The 16243-nt window shown below is 43.7% G+C and overlaps 1 protein-coding gene across 1 annotated transcript in view; it reads left to right on the top strand.

Annotated features, from left to right (window-relative positions):
• The first annotated feature begins 472 nt into the window (after positions 1-472).
• LOC134203588 (protein phosphatase PP2A 55 kDa regulatory subunit) overlaps positions 473-16243 on the top strand; it is a 183137-nt gene continuing 167366 nt past the window's right edge. Inside the window, exon 1 of the mRNA XM_062678462.1 lies at positions 473-1329. The gene's annotated coding sequence lies outside the window, so the exon portion shown is untranslated. The remainder of the gene's footprint in view (positions 1330-16243) is intronic.

Here is a 16243-nt window from a genome sequence, read left to right as displayed (position 1 = left end):
AGAAGGAAACCTCGACGGGGAAATGATGACAAATTCTAAGAATAAAACGCAAGCGCGCGTCACGCACCGAAAAAGATGATGTACCTTGTCGGTTGAATTGGCGTGATTGGACGACTGAACGGAGGAATCTCCGGCAAAGGAAGGCCATTATGTTAAGAACGTCGGCTGCTGGGGCCTGTGGGAATGAATTAAATGATTGTTTTGTTTTGCAGCGTGCTGTGGCGAACAAACCGGACATCAATAAAAGCAAACGTGAATGATGAGTGCGTCGTCTTTCGTACAGAGAAAGTGAAGATTATTTGAACCTGTAGTGCCTGTCTTTTTTATAGTGCTGTTGTTAGTTCGGATGTTTTGCAGCTTGGACAAGTGAAGTCCGTAATCATTTAGGCAGATAGTGTTAATTATATTTGTTTTGAATTAAACTTACCTTCACATCGATGTTGCCTGTTGACGTGTTATCATTATGGTGTAGTCATCTTCAGCTGAGGAGTTGAGTAAAACGTTGCCGAAGGCTAGAAGACGAGGGTGCGGTTTGTTATTCATCCATAACCGAAGCCGCCTGTGTGTAGTACCATCAGCTTGAACTCACTTGAAGTGCAGGAGGCGTAAAAACAAGGTACAGAGTGGAGAGATCCGCCCGTACCGTGAAGAAGTGCACACATATCCAGACACGGCAAGTACGGCACGGTGGTCGAGGGTGTTGACTCAATATTTACACTACGTACAAAAGTTATCTATAGCCCAGCGGTAGCAGTGCATGTTGTGCGAACCACGGTGTATGGTGAGGGGGCTCATCATCTCAATGCTCTTTTCCACCAGTCTGTCCATTAGTCAGTTGTGTAAAGTGTGTGAAACTCGTTGCATCCAACACAGGCTATCCAGAGCAGGAGGAAACGCCATATGCCATATGCTGAAAAGAAGCAAGTCCGACCGATGCTCAACTGTTTGGCCTGATGCTTCGGGGCCGAGAAACCGACTACGATTTGACGGGAATTTATACATGTGATAATAAAGTAATTTGTTTTAGTGCAATTTTCTAATTAATGGCTGCCGGGCAAAAACAGCGGGACGCCATCTGGTGGGAGTAAAAGTGTCAAGTGCGAACAAGTGTTGTCAAAGCAAGCGGCTCAGCGGAATTGGAAATTTACGACGCTGTCAGTGGAGTGGATATTACCCCGGGTCTAGTGCGTTTGTTTTCGTTCGCGTATACTAATGAGAGTAAAAACAAAGTAAAACCGTACAACCGCTACAAGCAAGGAGAGAAAGTTCGCGCCATTCAGCTCGCATTAACTCCACCGGATTATTGCTCTTGACGGTGCATGAAGAAAGGTAAGAAAACCTGAAAGTAGGTTAAGAACTCCTCTATCTTATCGCATATTTTTATTTTTTTTTTTTATTTTTTTTTTTTTTAAACTAATTTTATTTGCTAATTATCTAATACATGCATTCATCTCTTAGACTAGGTGTTCCGTGTTTTCTTAACACTATCATCCTTATTTGCTATGTTACTTTTTAGTTATTATTAATACATTTCAATTGCCTCTGGCAGTTAGAATTTTTCCTCTGGTTGAATTGAACCATGTAGGAATTACAATGTTTTCAACTTAAACTAAACTTAACCTATTTTATACTAAGGGTACAAAGAGTTAATCGTTGCAATAGAAGATTGCAACGATTTTGTCTAAAATTGAAATTATTTTGTTCGACATTTGTTGCAACGCCCCAGTATTAGAAACTTTATGAGGTTCATTGGTGCTATACCGCGGAGGCTACTTCACAATCATTGTCAAAGTTTTATTTCGATTCCTCTGGTGTGCCTCCTCGGCGGTATTGCAGCAACTAGCCCATATTGGCACAGCATACAACATGGCAGGTCTAAAAATTTGTTTGTAAATCAAAAGTTTGTTCTTAAGACAAAGTTTTGATTTTCTGTTTATAAGTGGATATAGGCACTTAATATATTTGTTACATTTGCTTTGAAGGCCTTCAATGTGATTTTTAAAAGTTAATTTTTGATCTAGCAGAAGTCCTAAATATTTAGCTTCGCTAGACCAATTAATTGGAACCCCATTCATAGTGACAATATGTCTGCTAGAAGGTTTCAAATAAGAAGCTCTCGGCTTATGTGGGAAAATTATAAGCTGAGTTTTGGAAGCATTCGGGGAAATTTTCCATTTTTGCAAGTAAGTGGAGAAAATATCCAAACTTTTTTGCAATCTACTACAAATGACACGAAGGTTTCGCCCTTTGGCTGAAAGGCCCGTGTTATCTGCAAACAAAGATTGTTGACACCCTGCCTGGTGGTAAGACAGGTAAGTCCGAAGTACAAATGTTATACAATATGGGCCCCAGTATGCTGCCTTGGGGAACACCAGCTCTTACAGGCAATCTATCAGATTTAGAATTCTGATAGTTTACCTGCAGTGATCGATCTGATAATTAATTTTGGATCAGTTTAATAATGTACACAGGAAAATTAAAATTCATCATTCATCAAACCTTCATGTCAAACACTGTCAAATGCTTTCTCTATATCAAGAAGAATAACTCAAGTCGAATATACTTCAGATATGTTGAGTCGAATTAAATTCGTAACTCTTAATATCTTATGAGTGGTTGAATGCCCATGGCGAAAACTAAATTGATCATCAGCAAAAATCGAAATGTCATTAATATGTATCATCATTGTATTTAAAATAATCTTTTTCAAACAGTTTGCTTATTGAAGAATATAAACTGATTGGGCGATAATAATAGAAGCCTCAGCTGGATTTTTATACGACTTCAAAATTGGAACAACTTTGGCGTTTTTCCGTTTATCTGGGAAGTATGCCAATTGAAAACATTTGTTAAATAAATTAGCCAAAAAGGATAAAGAGCTCTCAGGAAGTTTTTTGATAAGTATGTAGAAAATACCATCATCACCTGGGGCTTTCATGTTTTAAATTTTCTAGTAATAGATCTCACTTCATCCAAATTGGTTCCGAACGAAGGGTCAAAACATTCTCTTGATTGAGAATGTCTTCGAAGCTCCGTGTAACCTGATCCTCAATTGGACTAGTGAGACCTAGACTAAAATTATGGGCACTCTCGAACTGCTGAGCAAGTTTTTGAGCCTTTTCGCCATTTGTTAATAAAATTTTATTTCCCTCTTTAAGCGCTGGAATTGGCTTTTGAGGTTTTTTAAGAATTTTTGTTAATTTCCAAAAGGGTTTCGAACTGGGATCCAACTTCGAGACATTATTCTCAAAGTTGGTATTTCTCAGAATAGCGAAACGTTTTTTAATTTCATTTGCAAATCTCGCCAAATAACTTTCAACGCGGGATCGCGAGTTCTTTGGTATTGCCTTCTTCTCACATTTTTAAGACGGATCAGTAGCTGAAGATCGTCGTCAATAATAATGGAGTTGAATTTAACTTCACATTTCGAATTGTAATGCCTCTGGCTTCGACAATTAAATTTGTCAAAGATACGAGAGCATTATCAATATCACTTTTGGTATCGAGAGGAATATCAACAACAAAATTCCTATCGATATACGTTTTATAGAGAATCCCAATCAGCTCTATGATAATTAAAAGTAGAGCTGATTGGATTATAAATGGCTTCTTGTGAGATTTCAAATGTCACAGGAAGGTGATCAGAGTCAAAGTCAGCATGAGTTACCAATTGGCCACACAGCTGACTTGAATCCGTTAAAACTAAATCAATTGTAGAAGGATTTCGACTGGAAGCAAGTTGGTCCATTGGGATATTGAATAGTATAATATCCCGCAGAACAATCTTCAAATAAAATTTTACCATTGGAATTGCTTTGAGCATTATTCCATGAACGGTGTTTGGCATTGAAGTCACCAATTACGAAGAATTTTGATTTGTTGCGAGTCAGAATTTGAAGATCAGCTTTCAACAAATTCTTTTGCTGCCCATTGCATTGAAAAGGCAAGTAGGCTGCAATGAAGGAAAATTGTCCAAAATTTGTTTCAACAGAAACTCCCAAGGTTTCAAAAACTTTGGTTTCAAACGAAGAAAATAATTTATGTTTGATACGTCTATTAACGACAATGGCGACCCCACCACAGGCGCTGTCAAGACGATCATTTCTGTAGATAAAATAGTTTGGATCTCTTTTAATGGAGAGTCCTGGTTTTAAATACGTTTCAGTTATAATGGCAATATGCACATTATGAACTGAAAGGAAGTTGAATAATTCATCTTCCTTACCCTTTAGAGAGCGGGCATTCCAATTTAGAACTTTCACACAATTATTTGGATCCATTGAAACGGAGTCCGATAACAATTTTTGTGTGTACTTTATACCAACCTGAACAGCTTCAGGAATTGTATTTGCTTTGAACATTGCATCAATCATGTGATGCAATTGTTCAGTTAAAAATCAAAATCAGGAAGCAGTCATGCTACCTGAATCGGCAACATGACCGTTATTTTCCGTTGGGACATGGGTATAAACCTCATTTTGAGAAGAGAAATTTTGTCTACCAGCAGCGATGTTTGCATACGTAGGTACATTGGAAAAATTGAATTTACTGAAGTGCTTGCTACCCGTTGACGAGCGGCAAAATTTGTTTGTGAATTGTGGTGGGTATGAATTGCTCGACCGGTAACCGGTTTCGAAATTTGAGCGTTTGAAAAATTTCTACCCGTCGAATCTGGGATCCGATTGAATTTCCGTCATCAATTTTGCACGGGAATTCAAAACTTTTTGCGTGAAGGGCATTCCCAGAAATTGGATTTATGATTGCCCCACAGTTTGCGCACTTAAATTTATTGAATCTTTCTCACAGGACATGCGTCCTTGGCGTGAGAGGTTCCACCACAAATCATGCATTTAGCATCCATGTGACAATGTTTGGTTCCATGACCCCACTTTTGGCACTTACGGCACTGGGTAGGGTTTTGGAAATTTCCAGGCCTGGTGGAAATGTTCCCATGTAACACGGACATGGGACATAATACAGGCCTTTTCCAAACTTTTCATATTATTTAGTTCACTTTTGTTAAAATGAACTAAATAAAATTCTTGAGAAATGCCCTCTGGAAGTACCAGAATGGGATTTCTTTTTCATCTTAATTACTTGGACTGGTGAAAATCCAAGTAATTGAGAAATTTCAATTTTAATCTCATCCAGTGATTTATCATCACTGGGGAGAACTTTCAAGACGACTTTGAACAATCGCTCAGTTTTGTCGTCGTATGTGAAGAATTTATGGCGCTTCTCATTTAAATAGTGAAGAAGACGTTTGCGATCGTCAAAGGATCCCGGCAAAACGCGGCAGTCACCCTTCCTAGCAATCTGAAATGAAACCTTGATCCCCTGAAGGTTACTTCAAAATCTCATTCCGGAAGCCAGAAAACTCGGCAACAGATACCACAATTGGCGGAATCCTTTGCTTTTTTCGCATGAATCGAATCACCTGGGCTAGAGGTAGATCTGATTTGCTCAATTTCATCATTAATCAAAACGAACTGATTGCTCAGTTCGATTGGAGAAGAATTATTTCCGATATTAGAGTTAGAAGAAATATCTGAATTCTCCAGCTTCCTTCTATTTTTTCCGCGCTTGGGCAGAACGGTCTTGAAACCTTGTTTCTTTGAAGGATGTGGAGAATTCAGAGACTCTTCCTCTTGTTTTTGTTAATACTCATTGCTGAGCGTGGAGACGTGACCTTCTAAGAGGTTTTTCCCAGAACGGTGTCCCTGCAGGATTACCACCACCGCTTGTCGGAATTTTACTTCCGCAAACGGGTCCAACGTAAAACGAAGGCACGGGTCCTTGCAAAGATCGTAACGGGATCAGTGGGTACAAATAGCGCTAAGAAGCACCGTTGAAATTAAAATAGCTTCGGGTAGTATTAAAACTTCCTTCCGCAAAGAGAGAAAGAACCGCACAGCACGAAAGCACGATGCGGTCTGATATCGCATATTTATTCTTTCATTATGGTCCACTCAAAACACAGTTTCACAGTTGAAACGAGCGGTGCAAAAAATGAGTGTTGTCAAAAGCTGAAAACATTCTTTGATAATGTCCTTTCTTTATTGAATGGTAGGCTACGCGGTTGAAAAGCATGACAATGCTCAAGGTGGCTGGGTTTGATTCCCATTTCGGTCTATACATTTTTAGGACATTTCTAGACCAACATTTGAAAAGGGCGTAACAGCCAAAATTTATTCTTTTTGATTTTTCGTCTACATATATAGCTATTGAGGGCAGCAGGGACTATGTCCAAGGGCTTGACGATCCCTCCCCAGGCCATCTGCGAGTTGTGGGGCTTGCCTAGGATGTGGTGGGGTTTGACAGTGGGCCTTTTAAACCTCTATAAAAGCTGCATTTATCCGCAAGTAGGCCCCACCGTATGCTGCTCAGCGCACAAGCCCAAGTCCTGGTGTTAGGTGGGACGCTAAACAGCCCTGACACGACGGCCCTCCGACGAGACAGGAGGTTTGCGCAGGCCCAATAAGCCGCCTGGAAAACCCATCATTACGAACAATATGAGAGATAATGTGACTCGACATAATCGGCAAAGACCTAGGCGACGAATAAAAAATCACGATTGGAAGCTTGGAACATGGAACTGCAAGTCGCTAGGTTTCGCAGGTTGCGACAGGATGATCTACGATGAATTACATCCCCGCAACTTCGACGTCGTGGCGCTGCAGGAGATTTGCTGGACAGGACAGAAAGTGTGGAAACGCGGGCATCGAGCGGCTACCTTCTACCAAAGCTGTGGCACCACCAACGAGCTGGGAACCGGCTTCATAGTGCTGGGAAAGATGCGCCAACGCGTGATTGGGTGGCAGCCAATCAACGCAAGGATGTGCAAGCTTAGAATTAAAGGCCGTTTCTTCAACTATAGCATCATCAACGTGCACTGCCCACACGAAGGGAGACCCGAAGATGAGAAAGAAGCGTTCTACGCACATCTGGAGCAGACATACGAAGGATGCCCACTGCAGCACTTGGCACGGTGCCCCCGGAACAGAGAAACGACTGGTATGACGGCGAATGTGAGCAGTTAGTGGAAGAGAAGAATGCAGCATGGGCGAGATTGCTGCATCACCGCACGAGGGCGAACGAGGCACGATATAAACAGGCGCGGAACAGACAAAACTCGATTTTCCGGAGGAAAAAGCGTCAGCAGGAAGATCGAGACCATGAAGAGACGGAGCAACTGTACCACGCTAATAACACACGAAAGTTCTATGAGAAGTTGAACCGTTCACGTAAGGGCCACGTGCCACAGCCTGATATGTGTAAGGACATAAACGGGAACTTTCTTACTAACGAGCGTGAGGTGATCCAAAGGTGGCGGCAGCACTACGAAGAACACCTAAATGGCGATGTGGCAGACGAAGATGGCGGTATGGTGATGGACCGGGGAGAACGCGCGCCGGACATAATTTTACCGGCTCCGGATCTCCAGGAAATCCAGGAGGAGATTGGCCGGCTGAAGAACAATAAAACCCCTGGGGTTGACCAACTACCAGGAGAGCTATTTAAACACGGTGGTAAGGCACTGGCTAGAGCGTTGCACTGGGTGATTACCAAGATTTGGGAGGATGAAGTTTTGCCGCAGGAGTGGATGGAAGGTGTCGTGTGTTCCATCTACAAAAAGGACGATAAGCTGGATTGTAGCAACTACCGCGCGATCACATTGCTGAACGCCGCCTACAAGGTACTCTCCCAAATTTTATGCCGTCGACTAGCACCAACTGCAAGGGAGTTCGTGGGGCAGTACCAGGCGGATTTTATGGGCGAACGCTCCACCACGGACCAGGTGTTCGCCATTCGCCAAGTACTGCAGAAATGCCGCGAGTGCAACGTGCCCACACATCATTTATTAATCGACTTCAAAGCCGCATATGATACAATCGATCGGGACCAGCTATGGCAGCTAATGCACGAACACGGTTTTACGGATAAACTGACACGGATGATCAAAGCGACGATTGATCGGGTGATGTGCGTAGTTCGAGTTTCAGGGGCATTCTCGAGTCCCTTCGAAACCCGCAGGGGGTTACGGCAAGGTGATGGTCTTTCGTGTCTGCTATTCAACATCGCTTTGGAAGGGGTTATACGAAGAGCAGGGATTAACATGAGTGGTACAATTTTCAATAAGTCCGTCCAGCTATTTGGCTTCGCCGACGACATAGATATTATGGCACGTAACTTTGAGAAGATGGAGGAAGCCTACATCAGACTGAAGAGGGAAGCTAAGCGGATCGGACTAGTCATCAACATGTCGAATACGAAGTACATGATAGGAAGAGGTTCAAGAGAAGACAATGTGAGCCACCCACCGCGAGTTAGCATCGGTTGGTTGGTTGGCGATGTGTAGCCATAGGCCGAGCCGAATGGAGAAGACTCTTATATACCGCACAGGCCACTTCGGCCTTAGTCTGAATAAATAAATAAATAAATTTGGAAGAAGAATCAGAAGGAATAAATTTTGGCTGTAACGCCCTTTTCAAATGTTGGTTTAGATTTATTGACTTCCCCTGGTATTGTACCGCGCATAAAAAAATCTACTCCTCCGCTTATTTTCAGTCGTAACCAAAAATAAGCGCCAGATGCATCGAAGTGTGCCGCGTAGAAAGTACCGTGGGGCATCGAAATCCGTACACTTAAGCACCTTCGTATATGAAAAAGCCATTAGAAAATAGGAATCTGTTGGCTCATTGCCAACAAGGGATCGATACAGGTTGGAGGCAGTCACTAACAACACAGCCCACTGCTGGTCGCTGGCGACTACCGCACACGCACACTACTAATGATGACGACGCAGCTATGCTGGCTCACTGCCAGCACCTATTGACCGGCACACTGCCGACCAAACACGATGACGTCACCTCACTACCCACTGCTTGAACCCAACGGTTGGCCCACCGCCAATGTTGGGTAAGCGACGACGAAGACGATGAGGTTGTGCTGGCTCACTGCCAACACACACGAATGCACCGCACCGCAGGTACTGCCGTCTCAATGCTGATCGTGTCGGCCTTCGTACCGTACGATGATTGGAAGCAGTCGGCTTGCTGCCAACACAAGCACGAATGACGACGATGCAAGCCTGTACGCTACTGACGCTGCTGTTGAGATGGTCGACGAAAACCACACGAACGATGGTCCACAGCACGATAAAATGGCTTCTGTTCGCCCAGTGGAAAGCGCGTCGCTTATTTTAATTAACTCTTAAAATAAGCTCTGAAAAGAGCTACTAATTAACTCTTCCATTAAGTGAGCGAGCTAATCCACTGGTTGAACGAAGGAACTAGTAATGGCTTCGGCGTGGCACTGGAACTGTTCCGACCGAACTGTTGGACCGATTGGCGAAGGGGTTCTTCCTCGGGTTGATGACAAAAAACTCCGGCTTTTCACTTCTGGTTTTTATTCCGCACACTTTGAAGTACAATTTACGAATGAACAAAATCTGTTTCTTACATCTACTTTTATAATAATTTGGATACAAAAAAAAAGTACATTTGGGATTGATGGCTTATTTTGATTGGTCGTCGTAAGCGAGCTTCTGATTGGCTCCTCGGTCGCTCTTCGATGGGATGATGCGGTCGACTGTACTTTTCATCACGGCTTGCGAGGCATGACGGCGTCGGCATTCATGTTGGGCTGATTGGAGTCGCAGTTGCCTCGGCACCTCCAAAAATGGCAACGTGTAAATACTGCACGTCGAGGAGCGATGACTGAATGATTGACGCTATAGAATGACGTCATGGGATTTTTTCGCTAGAGCGAACAGAATCGAATGTAAATAAAACGTATGTCATTGACACAGGCGCATGAAGACTTTTACTTTTGAAGTGTTTCACATTTACTCATTAAAAACTACGAAAAACATGATAAAATAATGAATTAAATCAACTACTCCTGACTCGAAATCCGTCCACCGTGGACGGAGTAGTATGTCGTTATGCCTCCGTTGCGCGGTGCTAGTGTACTGATGAATATGGTTAAAATTTTCCGTGTTTTGCTTTTTAGCGCTAGTGTTCATTCCTAATTGCTCCTAGGCTCGCTCATGGGTGGCAGCACTACATTATTTGTGTAGTGTATGTCAACGCCATCGCTTAGTGAGATTGAGTTTTTATGTCAGGCAGCCTGCGTTGGCGGCGCTGAGGTGCGATTTAAATCTTTACACACTTTTTAAACGAAATTTTGTTCGAGCATTAATGTCTGTTCTCTGTGGTATTAGACACATCATATGCAAATGCAAAAATAGTAACTTTGATTAGAAACCTCGCAGTCAATAACTGTGGAAGTGTTGATTCAACACCAGTGAGGAATGAAAGGCATTGCAAATGCTGGGTAACGCGTATCTAAAGGAATAAAATAGACCCTATTTGTACTGGTAATTTTGAAGTATGTCGTTATGCCCCCGTTGCACGGTGCTAGTGTGCTAAGAATGTTGGTAAAAATTTGCCGTATTTTGCTTTTTAGCGCTAGTGTCCGAATTGTCAATAGCTGGCAGTATCAGCTTGTTTACGTAGTGTAGGCCAACGTCATGGCTTGGTGCGATTGAGTTTGTATGTCGGGCAGTCTGCGTTGTCAGCGCTGAGGAGCTTTATACAAAATTTCAAAAAAATTTTGTATGGACCTCCATATCTGTTCTCTGTACCTTAGCCTCTTACCCAGCAACTCCTATCAATACCTACCCGTGGTGCCAGCCGTGGTACGAGCAACCTTTGGAAGATCGGATAGCCAGCCCTGGTGGGAACTTTGGTCGTATGCTGACAGGAAAAAGAGGTTTGCTCTTCTCCTGAGGTGCAAATCATATCGAGCGTCCGTTCTTCATGCTAGGAGCGGCCCACAACAGTGTCTGTTCTCTAAGTTAGGGGCGGATGATCATCGTCCGAGTGCCAGCGACGTACTCTAAGCAAAAGTGTTCACCATGGTCCACCGGAAATTTAGAGGGTTTGGTGTCAGGCCCTGCAGTGCCTTAAAAAAAAAAAACTCACGCATCGAATAATCAACAAGAGAGTACGGACCGAAACAATCGGCGAAGCCCACAGCGACGAAGAGGGACTAGCGATTGGAAGCTCGGAAGCTTCGTGGAACTGCAAATCTCTCAACTTTGTCGGGGGCACACGCATACTCGCCGATGTGCTCAAGGATCGTGGATTAGGCAACGTAGCGCTGCAGAAGATTTGTTGGAAGAGATCAATGGTGCGAACGTTTAGAGGTAATCATACCATCTACCCGAGCTGCGGCAACACACACGAGCTGGGAACAGCTTTCTATAGTGCTGGGTAATATAAATGCGTGTGATCGGGTGATGGCCGATCAATGAGAGAATGTTCAGGTTGAGGATCAAAGGCCGGTTCTTCAACTTTAGCATAATCAACTTAACTTCCATAGACCACGCTCAGGAAGCACTGATGATGATAAGGACGCATTCTACGCGCATCTCGAACGTGAGTACGACAGCTGCCCAAGCCGCGATGCTAAAATCATCATAGCAAATTCAAACGCCCAGGTTGGCCAAGAGAAGGAGTTCAGTTCGACGATTGGATAGTTCAGCGCCCACCAACTGACGAACGAAAACGGCCTACGATCAATTGACTTTGCCTCCTCAAAAATATGGCCTGGCCAGGTAAGGCACGTGGCATCTGCATATGTGGTTCCTTTTCTGCTTATTTTAGATTCTCACAATCACCACTGCAGACAGAATCACATTTCGATCACATTCTGATTGATGGACGACACTTCTCCGTCATTATCGACGTCAGAAGATATCGTGGTGCTAACATCGACTCTGACCAGTATCTGGTGGTGGTTTAACTGCGCCCAAAACTATCCGTCATCAATAATATTCGGTAACGACGGTCGCCTCGGTATGACCTAGAGCGACGGAAGCAATATGATGTAGCCACTGCATATGCGCAGCATCTCGAGGTAACGTTGCCGGAAAAAGTTGCCGGTTAAAGCAGCCATAAACTGAAGTCGACTGAACGATTGGAGTGCAGACAGAATCTGGAGGAGAATGATACAGTGCGACGGTTGCGCTGCAGTGAGGGACCCTGCAGAACGTGGAACGATATAGACGGGAACGGATATAGCAGACCCGCCTCTTTCAGGAGAAGAAACGCATCCTGGAAGAAGCGGAGTTCTAGGAGATGGAACAGCTATGCCATCATCAAGAAACACGCAAGTTCTATCAGAAGCTCTACGCATCTAGCAAAGGCTTCATGCCGCGAGCCGGAACGTGGGATAAGGAGTGATCGAAAGGTGGAAACAGCACTTCGTGGATAACATAAATAGTGCTAAGAGTACAGGCATTGAAGGTCAAGATAGCGGAGGACTACGTCAGTTTAGCGGACGATGGAAATCAACCAGCCCCAACCTTGAGAGAAATTAAGCTACCTTCTACAAAAGCTGTGGCACTACCAACGAGGTGGGAACCGTTAGTGTTAGGGAAAGATACGCCAACGCGCGATTGAGTGGCAGTCAATCAACGCAAGGATGTACAAGCTGAGGATAAAAGGCCGTTTCTTCAACGATAGCATCATCAACGTGCACTGCCCGCACGAAGGGAAACCTGACGACGAGGAAGAAGCGTTCTATGCACAGCTGGAGCAGGGTAGGAAGGGAGGAAACGTATAGACCGGTCATCGGACCGGATAGTCTGCATACCGTATCGAACGACAACGGCCAACAACGATGCATACACTTTTCAGCCTCCCGCACGAAGCACTTTCTACCCCCGCAAGAATATTTTCTGGCATCACTGTATGACAATAAACATTGCTGCTACCGTCGATAGTAATTTTTAATTGATATGACCAATCGCTGAGTGTTATATGTGAACATTGTGTAGTGCTTTCATGTTGTTATCTGTTGACTGTAGTTAACAAAATTGTGTTAATTTATGTTCAATGTACATTGACCGATTGACACACTGATTGCTTTAGATGCCATACGTCATTCCGCGAGTTTGCTAATAAGAATTTGGTGCTGCGGCTTGCTCGCAAAATTGCATACAACAAGCATATATTTGCCTATTTGGCGTGCCTACATTTTGGCGCATATCGAACACTGCAATTATGGCATGTCCTCGTTGTCAGAAGGTTACATCGGAGAAGGATCACATAACTTGTCGCGGTTATTGTGGAGAGTCATTCCATGCCTTTTGCGTAAACGTGGATCAGCCAGCCGTCGAAACATTAAAACAGCATGTGAATAATGTTTTTTGGATGTGCGATGGATGTGCAGCCTTATTTTCTAGTGGACATTTTCGGAATCTGGCGATGCGTTATGACGACGGACAACAAAAAGCCTCTAATGAATCCGAGCCAATCAACTCATTGAAAGACGGTCTGGCGTGAGAAAAGTGGCGAAGCTAGTGTCAAGAGGCAAAGATATATCAACCATGCGGTTCGTTCAAAGTCGGGCTCTCTAGGTCATTGACTGAAATCGCTCTAAGCGCTTAATCGTGGCCTGAAAATGTGTACTTCAGGGAATTCGAAAATCGTCCAAAAAACTTGCCACAAATTGTGAAAATCAACATGATTCACGTTGCTCCACCGAAAGATTCTGGTCCCACGCAGGCTTCCCCAATGGAACTCCAGACTCATCAATGACATCGCTAAAAAATCTTCCTACCTGCTACAATACATCTTTACCAGGACGCATTGCCTACAGCTTTGCGGGAGATCCTAATCTACTCGACCCAGTCGCGCTGTCTGCCGCTTGTTCCTGTCGTCAAAGTCGTCCTGGCCCTGTGGTCGAGGTTTGTGATGGGATCTCCCGGTGGCATCCCCCTGGCAAGTATGCGTGTGATAGGAACGTTTTCCTGCCTCATTCCTCCCCATGTTCCAGCGAACTATATTGCACTCCTTTACATCGTTTCGAAAACGGCAATCGGATGATAGTAATTCATCACCAGGACGCACAGTGGCACAGTATACATATAGCTTATTGGAAGCTCCGGAGCCCCTCGGCCCAGTCGTGCAAGAAGCTGTCTCAAGTCATCACAGTCGTCCTGGCTCTGTGGTCGAGGTCAGCAAAGGGGTCTTTCAGCCTGTAATATCAGGCAAGTATTCGTTTTGCAGTAGCTCATCCCTGCCCGACATACCTTCCAGTTCCAGCTCGCTCGGACCTATTGTGAAAACACTCTCTAGACCTGTCCTTTCGGCAATCACGGACAGTTTTATCTGATTTGCGTTTTTTTTTTTACCAAAATGTTCGAGGCTTCCCGAGCGGGAGAAATTGGCTCAATAATACTTAATTCTGTTATTGATACCATACTCTGTTATGAACTAGCCCTGCATAAGAGGTAAAATACCAAAGGAATAATACCAAAAACTAATATGCACAATACTTAAGCCATGACAAACTCAGTTATTAAATTGAATATCAATACCAAATGCATAACCAATTATTATTCGTTTGGTATTGAAATACCTAAGCATGGTATGCCTCAAGTATTCTGCATAAAAGTTTTTGGTATTTTACCTCTTATGCAAGGCTAAATCATACCAATTTCTGTTATCAAGGTCGTCGCTCCTGCTCGGGTTAAGACGAAAGTAGATGATGTCTTCCTATCTACATCTGAGTTGGAGGATGATATCTACGTTTTCACTAAAACATGGCTGGACGATTGTATAAATCGTCGCAGTTGTTTTGCAGCAACTATGCAGTGTTTCGTGTCAATCGTTGTGTTACCAATAGCTCTCGCCGACGTGGAGGTGGTGTTTTGATAGCGGTAAGCAAAAAAATCGGATCATCACTAGTTACTCTTCGCAACGGTGCAAATATCGAACAGCTGTGGGTTAAAGTGTCTGTTCGAGCAATTGATCTATTTGTTGGAGCTTTGTACATTCACCCCCCCCCCCTCGATAAAAGTCAAGACAGAATATTCATGCAGTATCATATCGACGCTGTATCTGAGATCTGTAGCTTACGGAAGGATTCAGACTCCATGGTGCTTTTCGGATATTTCAATTAACCTCGTTTAGTATGAAAGCAAGCGCATAGTAACCACGCATTCGTCGATTACATCAACGAAATTTGATCAGGAATTGCAATGAACGCATATTGGACCTTGTATTCAGCAGCGACTCTGATACTACCAATAAATTTACATCTCTAGCTGCGGAGGAGGTTGTCCCTATCGACCGCTTTCATCCACCACTCGATTTCTGCGTAACATTTCAGTCTGTGATAATTTTTTTTGAAGAAATTGACCTCTCCGCATGCGATTTCCGCCGAGGTTTTTTTTGACACAATGTGCAGTCTGCGTACTGATTGGATAGAAATGACACGAAGTACTGACGTGGATTCTGCTGTTACTGCATTCAACACTGTTTTGCGCAATTGCATTGCCCAGACTGTCCCACTTATCCGACCTCCTAAGAAACCAGCTTGGGACATCTCGCGGCTTGGTGCATTACGACGTCGAAACAACAATTTGATGAAGCGAGTCACATATATCGTGGATATAGCCGTTTTCTGTACAAACAGTAGGGGAAGGTGGTCGGTTGTCGGCACCCCGTCGTAACTTTTGACAGAAAACATATGTGGTCATTCTGACATTTGCCATACGTGTGCTATGTAAGCACGATCTTGTTGTGTCCATTTCCGAAGCATATAGAAGTCTTTTCGTTTTACACTTTTTTGTCGAGTGAAAATCCACTCCGAAGTTTTTTTTTGGTCATTTTCGTGTTATAAACCGAAGTAAAAGGATCGAAATGGTGAGCGCATTACGTATTTACAAAGCAAATTTACTCTATTATGATTTTCACTCTTCAAAAGGAGTGCCACAAGGGAGCAATTTAGGACGGAATTCTTTAACAACGTTAGTATTCTCCTGCCCGACGGTGCTTTACTAATTTGAACGATTGAAAATCTTCCCCATCGTACGAAGTGACGCAGAATGTAGGGAACTTCAAAAGCTTTTGGATATCTTCGCACGTTGGTGTTTCATGAACTACCTTCAAGTTTGCGTCTCCAAATATTGCGTTATCTCATACCGTCGACGGAAGTCTCCGATATTATATGATTACAGCATAAATGGTCAATAAATTGTACGAGTAGATAAACTGAAGGATCTTGGAGTGTTGTTGGATTACCAACTAACATTTAAGCTGCATTACTCTCGGGGCCCTCCTTAGCCGTGCGGTGAGACGCGCGGCTACAAAGCAAGACCATGCTGAGGGTGGCTGGGTTCGATTCCCGGTGCCGGTCTAGTCAATTTCCGGATTGGAAATAGTCT

Source organism: Armigeres subalbatus, chromosome 1 (assembly GCF_024139115.2).
Source record: "Armigeres subalbatus isolate Guangzhou_Male chromosome 1, GZ_Asu_2, whole genome shotgun sequence".
Lineage (NCBI taxonomy): Eukaryota > Metazoa > Arthropoda > Insecta > Diptera > Culicidae > Armigeres > Armigeres subalbatus.
This window is presented reverse-complemented; position numbering and strand designations above follow the sequence as displayed.